We start from the raw sequence: 12,012 nt of genomic DNA on the forward strand, positions 1-12,012 counted from the left end.
TTTTATCATTATTACTAGGTTCACTTTTAATGCCTTTAATTGGTCATATTTATTTAGCGTATGGCAGATACACAACACATATATACCCTTAACCTTACCCTAAAGAGCTCTTGAGTCTCAAATGCCTACATATTATACACTGTATATTTCCAATTTCTTTCAGATGTTCTGTAGTTTTTGGTCAGGAGAACATAATTTGTCTGGCCGCCATCATTTGCTAGTCCATTTAGAGTTAACCAATGTGCACCATGTAGGCGAACTAGCGTTATACACATATTTGAGTTATAAAAACTGATAATTAATAAAACAGATAAAAAATAAAAATAAACAATTTTGAGGTTAAAAAAGTTCATACTCAAACTTTCAATTTAAAAAAAATTCAAAAACATCTTCACCATCACAAATGTCAGTAGATGCTATTTACGGTAACCACCGCTTTTTTTTATGACTTTTCCCCCCTCACCCCTCCCCCCGCACCCATCCTACCTTCCCCTCTTCCCCCCGCACCCATTCTACCTTCCCCCGCTCCTGCCGCACCTCTCCCGCCCCCTCAACCGCCCCCTTAGAAGGAGAAGAGGCTCTCTCTCTCTCTCTAGAAGAAGAGGAAGAAGAAGGAGAAGAAGAAGGAGAAGAAGAAGGAGAAGAAGAAGGAGAAGAAGAAGGAGAGGAAGATGATACTCTCTCTCTCTTGTCATGCTCTAGTTAGAAGGAGAGGAAGATGATACTCTCTCTCTCTTGTCTTGCTCTAGTTAATATAGTCATGGCTAATTACATTCAGTCATGCTCAATTACATTTAGTCATAGTCTATTTGATGATTAATAGTAGAGAGAGAGAGATATGTGTGTGAGAGAGAGAGAGAGAGGTAATCTACTGACAGATTTAAGTGAAATGAATATCTTACTCTCAGATTTAACTGAAACATGTTCTTGACAACGGGTTGTACACACAACGAACGTTATATTTTTAATGTTTCCAAATACACATGTATCTTTAAACTCTCTAGAGAGCGAACTATGATCTTTTACATTTTTTATCGGCAATGTCATATAAGCATTTCCAGAGATCATTAGAATTATTAACAATAGCTAATGATTCATCATTATTTGAACAACCATAATGGAAATGACCGGTTTCTAATGCATCCAATAATTCAAAAATTTCAGATAGAATTGGAAAGTGAAGATTTTCTGTTTTTGTTAATGCAAGATCACTCACCTCATCACCCGTTGAAAATTTAATATTCTTTGCAATTAGATCAAATTCATTGAATGAAATTGTCATCAAGAGACGAGATAGTTTCTTGAACTTTGAAAAGCTATAACAATCAACCATATTTTTCAGTTGAGTGTATGTACAGGTGAAACGCGATAAGAAACTACTTGTATCTGCACACTTATAGCATTGAGCTTCAACGCATGTGAGATCTTTTCAGCTCAACTAACAAAGCAATACTGAAGGATTAAACTTAGACATTGTAGGTACAATGAAAACAATCGAGTATACACTAGAAATTTATTTACACAATTCACTACAATTGTTCATCACTTCCTCTTCAATTTTTATTAGTTTACTAACAGACAGTTTATGAGGTCTGTAATAGCATAGATAATCATTTATATCGTTCAAATTCACTGTGTTTAAGAAAATGTCTTTTAGTTGTTTCACCAAATGATGATTTTCATGAGTTGAATGTTTAATTGCAATTTCACAGGCATCATACCAATCAATACACTCTTCTAACCTCATTTCCAATTCACTATCAGCTTGCATCCACTTGCACGGGTCCATGATGAGCAAATGAAGAAACTATACATATGTCGGTACTAATATAGAGAAATTAAACGGTTCCTGTGCCTTCCCTCCAATGCAACATACACGAGCAGTATGATATTTCAATGCTTGCTTACAATAAACACATTGAATTTCTTCTCCGTTATAGAAAAAGCCATATCTTGCAAAGTTTTTCTTTTCTGTATTTGAATAGAATTGACATTTTTTCATACTAAGCATTCTATTGTTTTCACACATGAAATTTGGAGATGAGTCCATATTTTTCATTATCAAAGTATTGTAATGAACCGCTGCGAATAACGCACATCGACCGTGCGGATTGCGATGATGAATTTCACAGGCATTATAACACCAAGAACTTGTAAAGTAGTTAAAATTTGGTTTCTCAATTTCATCCGGTAAACAACATACGTTTTTGTGTAACCTTCTAAGAAACTTAGCTTTCTCTGTACCTTTTGTGTAGATTTTATCATATCCTTCAAGATAAGATATCAATAATTCGTCTGTATAAATAAAATTACCATCTTCCCAGCGTATTTTGTGATAATTGTTCTCAGCCCATGTTACTTGCTTACGCAATTTAGCATTCAATTCCGACTTTGCAAATGGCGACTTGAAATGTAACACAACAAAGCTATTTAGCTGATCTACGATTCCGATTTCTTTCACGATAATTTGATTAGAAGTTCCCTTGAACCAATGCATGTCGACTGTTGCAAATTTTTTACAGGAGGATTCCTCCTCCTCTTGTGCTGTTTTGTCCTCCTCCTTTGTCCTCCTTTCTCCTCCTTCTCCTCCTCCTCCTCCTCCTCTCCTCCTCCTCCTCCTCCTCCTCCATTCTCCTCCTGTGGTTTAGGTGTACTACATCTTGAGTGATAGTAGAAGAAGTCTTGTTCGGTGTCAAGATCACACTGCGTGTCAATAGATTGTGTTTTCTTCTCAGAATTATAACACATTATAGGCGTACTACATCTTGAGTCATAGTAGATGCTGTCTTCTTTATCAAGATCGCACTGTATCCCGATAGAGCGTGTTTTCTTCTCAGAATTAGAAGACATTCTAGATGTTAACCGATCAAAGCTAAAACCTCAAATGAGTAAAATTTGAAAAATGCAATACTTATATAGCTTGTACTCTATCGAGAAATTACTGAACTTCCTTCACCATGGAAGTAAGGGGAGTGTACTCCATGATACGATCACTGATTAAAATGCAATAAGCGGAAGTATTTGGAGGTACAGCTTCCTTAAATTCCATATCTATTCTAATATCTGTGGAGGATTTCAAATGAGAAGATTGATGTGAACAGTCAATTACAATCAGGGGTGTTTTAGTACAAAATGTGTCAAAATCAATCTCTGTTCCAAGCTCAGTATTGATACTATGGTTATAGTACGCCGAGGGAAAATCCAAAAACATACGGTACATCAATTCTTGTTTACCAAGGAGGTTTTCATAAGGAAAATAGTCAGAGTTCAAGTAGACCTTTGCATTTTGAAGATTACAACTATCAAATTCCGAGATTGATTTATTAATTTTATTCTTACGATCTGTTTGAAACGCTAAAACAACATACTTTGGTGTGTCGAGATGGGATGCGGTTTTTACTGCCCAAGAATGAACAGTGCTATTTTGTAAATTTGGTAATTCTGAAATCTCCCAATGACGAAAGCTCAGCTTCAGCGGTGTATCAGCATCGAGCAATCTCAAAAATTTCAACCTCACATGATCTTCTAAAGTAATATAGGGAATTCTCCATTGAAGCTTCGTTATTTTTATATTAACGTTTGTTGCTTCTGTAGACTCGATGCAATTGAGATCTGTTGGCGATCTTAATAATACAAGTTCTTGTTTCAAGTTTAAAATTATTCTTTGAAAGTCTTCAAAAAATGGTAAAACTAATTTAAGAGGTACACAGAATGTAAACTTATTATCTTTCAGTGTATATCCTGCTCTGTCAAACCCGGCCAAGTGATATGTGTTCTTATCAAACATATTTTTCACTAGTATAGCTTTAATTGTTGATGTTAATCCAATTAGTCTTGATTTAGAAATTTGTTGTCCAGCCAATTCATATCGAATTTCATCAAAGAGATTTCCAATGAGGTTACTGGATAATATATACTTAGCTTCTATCGGAGCATCCCCAGCCTTCACAGCTGGTTTTGTACACTTCACCTCCCCCTCAATAAATATAAATGATTTGCATGGAAGGCTGTACTGATCCATAGAAGCCACATGGATGCGAGCTTCATCTGAGGGTTTAATTTCTTGTCCCGAATATACTGTATGAGTATGGAACTGAAATTTAGTAATATCATTATAGAACTCGAGTTGAGATTCAACATCGAGAATTTCACTAATTGATGCGCCGTACATGACGCCAATCTACTATAAATCCCAACTTTTCCAATATTCTCGCGCTTTTCGCCGATATAGCACGTAGCTTTTTAGGTGTTGACTCTATCACGTTCGAGTCTCTAATGAGCTTCTGTGAGCAAATGCTAGTGCGAGGTTTGAAATCGAGCAATCTCAAAAATTTCAACCTCACATGATCTTCTAAAGTAATATAGGGAATTCTCCATTGAAGCTTCGTTATTTTTATATTAACGTTTGTTGCTTCTGTAGACTCGATGCAATTGAGATCTGTTGGCGATCTTAATAATACAAGTTCTTGTTTCAAGTTTAAAATTATTCTTTGAAAGTCTTCAAAAAATGGTAAAACTAATTTAAGAGGTACACAGAATGTAAACTTATTATCTTTCAGTGTATATCCTGCTCTGTCAAACCCGGCCAAGTGATATGTGTTCTTATCAAACATATTTTTCACTAGTATAGCTTTAATTGTTGATGTTAATCCAATTAGTCTTGATTTAGAAATTTGTTGTCCAGCCAATTCATATCGAATTTCATCAAAGAGATTTCCAATGAGGTTACTGGATAATATATACTTAGCTTCTATCGGAGCATCCCCAGCCTTCACAGCTGGTTTTGTACACTTCACCTCCCCCTCAATAAATATAAATGATTTGCATGGAAGGCTGTACTGATCCATAGAAGCCACATGGATGCGAGCTTCATCTGAGGGTTTAATTTCTTGTCCCGAATATACTGTATGAGTATGGAACTGAAATTTAGTAATATCATTATAGAACTCGAGTTGAGATTCAACATCGAGAATTTCACTAATTGATGCGCCGTACATGACGCCAATCTACTATAAATCCCAACTTTTCCAATATTCTCGCGCTTTTCGCCGATATAGCACGTAGCTTTTTAGGTGTTGACTCTATCACGTTCGAGTCTCTAATGAGCTTCTGTGAGCAAATGCTAGTGCGAGGTTTGAAAACGAGGAATCCCATTTCAAGTTCTTTGTTTTTCACGAATGTGAAGTCTAATTGTAATTATATCTCCTCGGAAATCAATAAACGATCCTTCTTGATCGGTTACCTTTACATTAATGCTTTGAATTCTATGTGTGTTTAAAGGCATATAGATTATCGGATTAGGCGTTTCATTTATCAAATACCCGCTAGGTACTCTAGGTGAGAACTCGTATATAATATGTTTCTGTTTGCCATCGGAGTAACTCCCACAGGCTATATTGCACTCAACTACAATAGAGTTAATATTTGTTATGCTAACTAAATGCTGAGAATAATACCATTTATTCGGTTGTAATATAACATTATCAAAACCAAGCATTTTTCCTATTGAAGTAGATGATGTAAAGTCAATAGGCTTATCAGAACGAATTTCGAGCTTCATAGTATTCGTGTTAGCTCTTATATTAAGTTTCTTTTCGTCACTATTCAATTTACTCTTTAAAGCTAATATAATGTCATCAACTTCATATGCACCCGTATCAAGATCAATTAATTTATCACCATATTTGAAGCTAGAATTTTTACCTTTTATAACATTTGCAATGCTATTGTAAGTACAGAAATTAATCAATCCAATTTCCCATTCTTTATTTTTATCCAAATCGAGAATTTCTTGTAAATGTTCATAGAGATCACTTGATCTAGATCGTAATGTAATAACAACCATCTTATATGTTTTCGGTACAAATACTGGATTACAACTGGTTCGCAAAAAACAAGAGCATAAGGTGTCCACATATATTTGTATGTAATGGTTGCATGTGCTCAACATTGTAAAAAATATTTACACCTGTTTCTTTTTTCCAATATTTATTCAATTCATAAGGTGGTTGTAAATTACCAATTGGATCAAAATAGTAAACATTTGATCCTCGTTTCTTATAACCAACCCAGTGTGTACCATGTCCGGATTGAGTGTCTAAATTAACAATACAATTCTCATTTTTTAGAATTTTATTAGGTAATGTATCTATCATGTATACACCTCGTAGGGGAATTTGTAATAATTTACACCATTTTATTAGATCGTGATTGGACAATTCACCATCGATATTCATTTTTTCACCTTCTTTGTCGTTCTACGTTTTTTAACTCTTTTTTTCTTTGGGAATAAACTTACACCATATGGTGAGGAGGAGGATGTGGGGTTGGGCCCAATCAAAATACGACCACCTCTCGAGATTGGAGGGTACGGTTTCAAATAGTAACCTCTACCTGCAATATGCTGTTTCAACTGAGCAATAGCTTTTTTCCTTATCGAGCTGCTATGAGTTTTCCCAACACTTGTGCTCTTCTTCTTCTTCTTCTTTCTCAATCCACCGCCAAACGCTGCTTTAGCTTTCATCACGTTTGTTACAAGATAACTAAGTGCTCTTTCACTTAGAGATGATTTTGGATTCTTGAATATTTCCCATGCTGTGTTTGCAAGAGCTCTGTCTGCAATCGCACGCGACTTATTATCACTATTTTGAGTGTATGCTATATCATGTACCTTACAGGCTCTATCTAATGAATTTATGCCTTCATCCCCCCTCTTTAACCTTTCATTAACCTTAGTGCCAGGGCCACACCACTGGTACCCCCCCGGGAGGTGAATTTCAGGTGATGCGTTTATTAATTTATTTATAATAGTTGATGTAATGTCCCCTGCAGTACCCGCTATACCTTTGACAATTTTGCTAGCCGAAGTCAAGATTCCTTTACCTCGTTTCCTAGAAGATAACTTTCTTCTACATACCATTTTTTTATTACCTTTCAACTCAATAGTTGAACACCGACTGAGGTTAATTAATCAAACACTTAACCTCAATCGAGAGACAAAGAAATTGTCTCACTATGTGCTTTATATATTACTACAAAGTTGGTATGTTTTAATCAATAGGGAATACAATTTTCTATCATCATGATGTGTCTTATTAACACACTTGTTAAGTATGTTGTAAGTTTTGTAGAAATTGCAAAGAATTGAACGTTCATCAATCATAAATCTATACCAATGTCTTAGACTAACATCGAGAGAAGCATCTGATGAATTGACACATGATTTGATATAAGATAATGTATGATTTCTTACTAGCAGTGATTCCTGCATCAATTGAGGTGTTTCCAAATCCCTAATCTTATTTCGTACATTTTGTATAGATTCCAATATTCTCTTACTATCATTTTGCATTGAATCATATTTTTTCAAAGCAATATGGAAAAGTAATAGCATATTCACACAACATATTATAAAGAGAAGAACAAATAAAACTCTCCATACGATTATCTTCATTGCACAACTTCTCCATTCAAGTGTTGTAAGCATACTGATAAAAATAGATTGCTATATCTATAGTGAGTGTATAGCGCAAACAGATGGAGGAGAATCTCGCAACAAGGTCAAGACTGGCATGTGGTGCATGCGCATGCGCGCGCAGCAGCAACTATAAAATAGCTTCTCTTGTAACTGAACACTCAATGACTATACAAGAGCATTACTATTCTTGCACGAACTATTCTACAGTCATTGAGTGTTCAGTTACAAGAGGATCTATTCTTGCGTGAACAGTGTACTATTCTACATCTTCTTTGACAGGTGAGAATTAAGAACAATTTTTTAAAAACAATACTACAATTTATTATCAAACACTACAATATTTACATTATATACTACTTGTGAAGCATATAACCACTACATGCTATGAGAATAAGATTGTTAAATTTTAACAATCTTAATGTCGCTCCATGTAGCGGTTATATGCTTCACTACTATTCCTAAATTTTTACAGTTAGAATTAAATTTTACAACTTTGCAAGGTGAAATTATTGAAGAAAATCTCTGAGGCAGGTATACCTCAGAGATTTTCTTCGTAGATGCAATATTAATTTTCAAAATAATTCTTCTACCATGATGGTTCGTTTCCTCCCGCACTGAGATTATAGCATGTGGAACATCCTCCGCCAGCTCGCGGAGAGGTACCCACGGTTTTGGTGATGGTTTATTGATGAGTGTGATGAAGTCCTCATCATCATCATCATCCCGTGCGGCTGCCTCCTCCAGTAGCGGAGCCATGGAGGTGTTCTCAGACATATGTTTCTGTTAAATGAAAATCTATGATTAGTAACTTTATTATAATTTGTTTCAGATTATCAACTACTTGTGATCAACAGATTATTGTCATAATCTCAACTTGATATCATCGGATTGACAAGACATTCTCTACACAAAGTGAGTAATATCAGTTATTGAAATAATATTTCTTGCAGAATCCAATAGTGAATCAAATTAATAAGCAAACTCTTTCATTGCAACAAATAACTATCAACTGAATCAGTAATTTTCTTAACACATCACTTCAATATTATAGCAAATAATATGTAAGCATCATAATAATGAAATCAAAATATTCATCTTATTCAATTTTTGACTGAACTACTAGTAAGGTTGATCAGTTCAAAAATAAAATTATACACATCTTAAGTGAACACTAATCATTTAATATCACAATATAACTATCAACTAAATCAGTAATTTTCTTAACACATCACTTCAATATTATAGCAAATAATATGTAAACATCATAATAATAATGAAATCAAAATATTCATCTTATTCAATTTTTGACTGAACTACTAGTAAGCTTGATCAGTTCAAAAATAAAATTATACACATCTTAACTGAACTCTAATCATTTAATATCACATTGTGCATTGTACAAAGACATCTATTGGAAATTAGTTTTTTCTCACTTATTAGATAGTAGCATGCATTCAACCTAATCACTTCAAATAATTATATTTCTTGATTTCATAAAACAATTTATGCTCAATTCAAATGAATATATCATATTCATGTAGTCGAATGTACATCTTGACTGATCTCTAAAGTTGAATTAAGTTCCTATATTCGTTATCAAGAAATTGTCTTTCAAATCAGATTCATCAATAACTCCAATGTGAGTACATGTAATGTGAACATTGGAAATTAGTTTTTCTCAGTAAGAAATTTATCAGATACTAGCAAGCTTTTGGATGACAACATTATTTAAAATTATCTGTTCACATTACATGTTAATAATATTTGAAATAACTAACCTTTGAGGGTACGAAGTTGGTTTCTTCCTCCTCCAGAAATTGCAGTTTTCTCTTCCCCTGCTGCCTGTTGGTGGTAATTGTTGTTAGCGGCACTCGCTTCGGTGCCCATCCTAGATGAGATGGTGGTGGTGTGTCTGGTATAATGAGCTCATCGCTGCTCATCCCTCTCTCCACGAAGACTCCACGTCTCTTCAGGGGCGACTCCTCGGGGTCGGATGCGACAGCAGCAGGGGGAGCACCACTGGTAGAAGGAATCTTCTTCTTCCGCGCAGCTTGCGCTGCCCAGTAAGATGGGAATGATGGTTCTTGTTGAGGAGGTGTATCCGGAAGGATGTACTGCTCACGTGTGGACTCCATGATGATGATGATAGCGAGGATATGTGTGAAACGTGACTAGTGGTCGAATGTAATCTCCTCATTAATTTTCATAACATCACATGTTGACTTGCTAAATTTCTTCTCAATATTATTGTGATTTTCATTATGTTCATTGATTTCACAGAGTTCGAGAGTGCATAATCACTCCATTCTTTGGGGAGGAAAGACGTATGAAGAACTAGTGTAAGCAGAGAGAGAGAGAGAGACAGTAGAGCACATCATTCATTGCATGTAAGTATGATACAATTCTTTATTTTTCTAATCATGATTTTTCAGAAGTTACTTCTTTCCTGATACTACTACTACAATGCACTTAGGAATCACTAATATCTCGATTACAACAGAGTGCATATTGTACAATATCCAGCTTGTTTTCCCACAGCATCTTCTTTTTCATCATTTGTCGTTTCTTTTCCATTATAGCTCATCTTTTTATATTGTAATAGAACTACATAATTTTTATTATTTGTCATGAATTTTCACAATGAATAGATAAATTGTTGACGACGGTGAAAATTCATGACAAGTAAAATTATGGAAAAAATGAGAGGCTCTAGTCAGTCGGTTACGAGGACGGGACCTGGAGCTATCTACAGCAGATAATCGGGCCCGGCTCTACCCTTCTTTTCCGAGACACCATTTTCCTGGTTCAGTGAGTTCAGTGAGCTAATATTATCAATTTTATTATTATATATTATTCATCTTTTTTTATTGAAGGCAAATCCTGTAATTATTCTATTGTTTGTTTAAAAGGTTTTCTCAATATTATTTTTATTTAAGTTTCCAGTTTCATTTTGAGTTACAATTTGATTAAATCGATTACTTAGTTCTCCAAAATATAACTGTTTTGTTTATTATTTTAAAATATAGTTCCTTTCTCATGAGTTATAGAGTTAGATCAATTTAACCTCTCGCAAGCCAAGCGATTCCCCTATTATAAATTGTTTCCATAATGTCTAGGGTTGTTCTCACAACCTTATAATACCATCACAATACCATACATAATATAACCCCAATATATTCCTATTTTAAATACCCCATTACATGGTGTTAGGCGTCGTTCTCATGAGAAAGAGTTTATTAATTGACAAGATTAGCCTTCAAATTATCTATTGACATTTTCATTTCAGGTCATTATCATAATTATTATATTCTGTGTTTGATCTCGTATAATTATGTCCTCTATTCTCTCAACGTACAGGGTAAAAATGATAATTGTTATTATTGTTATATTGAGATGAGTAGCTCTAGTTCTAGTGACTCTGAACAATCACCTAGTGAATTCGAGGTTTCATTATTACGTTTACCTATTGATTTAAAAGTAAAATCTCTGGATAAATCAGAATTATTAGAGCTAGGCAAACAGTTAGGTATTCACATCCCTCAATCTGTTAATATTGAATACTTGAGATTCGCTGTTGACTTGGCAAAAAAAGTTTGTATTTATGTGGACCACGATTCAGGAGCTAGAGATGCTCTAAGTCGATTACTTAAGTTAGGGTCCCTGTCTCAATGCGATCGTATTATCTTCCCTATGTTAGCCGATTACGAGCGAATAGTAGGCAAGCTAGGCAGAAATCAAGAACCCATCTACGACAAAGTAGCTCCCGATAACTTAGCAAATATCCTCGACATTTCTTGATGCAGTAAGCCACCTAAAAAGTAAACTTGTAGACCCTGTTCATGAAGAGACAACCAGACAAAAACTCGAAAACAGAAACAAATTACCAACAGAAACATACACAGAATACACAGCAGATATAATAAAACTTTGTCACATTCTTGAGCCTCAAATGTCAGAGAAAAGAATAGTAGGATATGTTTTGAGAGGCTTAGACGTAGGAGCATTGCAACATGTTGCTTTCATGGACAATGCATCAGTTGAAGATTTAGAGAAAAATCTCGCCAAATATGAAAGATCTCGCTTCCTTCTAGACAAAAAGTTAGGAATGCATAATGCTTCAATCGAACAGCCTGTCCAAAAAATAAATGTAGTAGATACTTTAGAGAAGAAATTGAACGATCTGAGTATTGTGGTGAAAAATTTGAGTAGAAATGTAGGTCAATCACAAAATCCCAATCCTAATAGACAGTTTGGAAATAGGAGCGGAAACGTCTTCCCACACGAAACAAATCAGAACAATTTCCAAAGACAACCTTATACAAACAATAATTACACACAATCAACATCAGTCAATTACAGGACACCAATCAACCCTAATAGGACTAGATTCTGTACATACTGTAAGAGGAATAATCACTGGAAAGACGATTGTTTTTTCTTATCAAAAAACTCGAATACAGGATCCCGAGCCTAGACGAATCGGATATGAACTTGGGATCCGGATTTGAAAAACAAAGCGCTGAATTTCCATTTGA

At 34.8% G+C, this 12,012-nt stretch overlaps 1 protein-coding gene across 1 annotated transcript in view; it reads left to right on the plus strand.

Annotated features, from left to right (window-relative positions):
• The window catches only part of LOC111053700 (protein FAM91A1), a 134,289-nt gene that overhangs the window by 18,568 nt on the left and 103,709 nt on the right, over positions 1–12,012 (plus strand). The window lies entirely within an intron of this gene.

This window comes from Nilaparvata lugens, chromosome 7 (genome assembly GCF_014356525.2).
Source record: "Nilaparvata lugens isolate BPH chromosome 7, ASM1435652v1, whole genome shotgun sequence".
Classification (NCBI taxonomy): domain Eukaryota; kingdom Metazoa; phylum Arthropoda; class Insecta; order Hemiptera; family Delphacidae; genus Nilaparvata; species Nilaparvata lugens.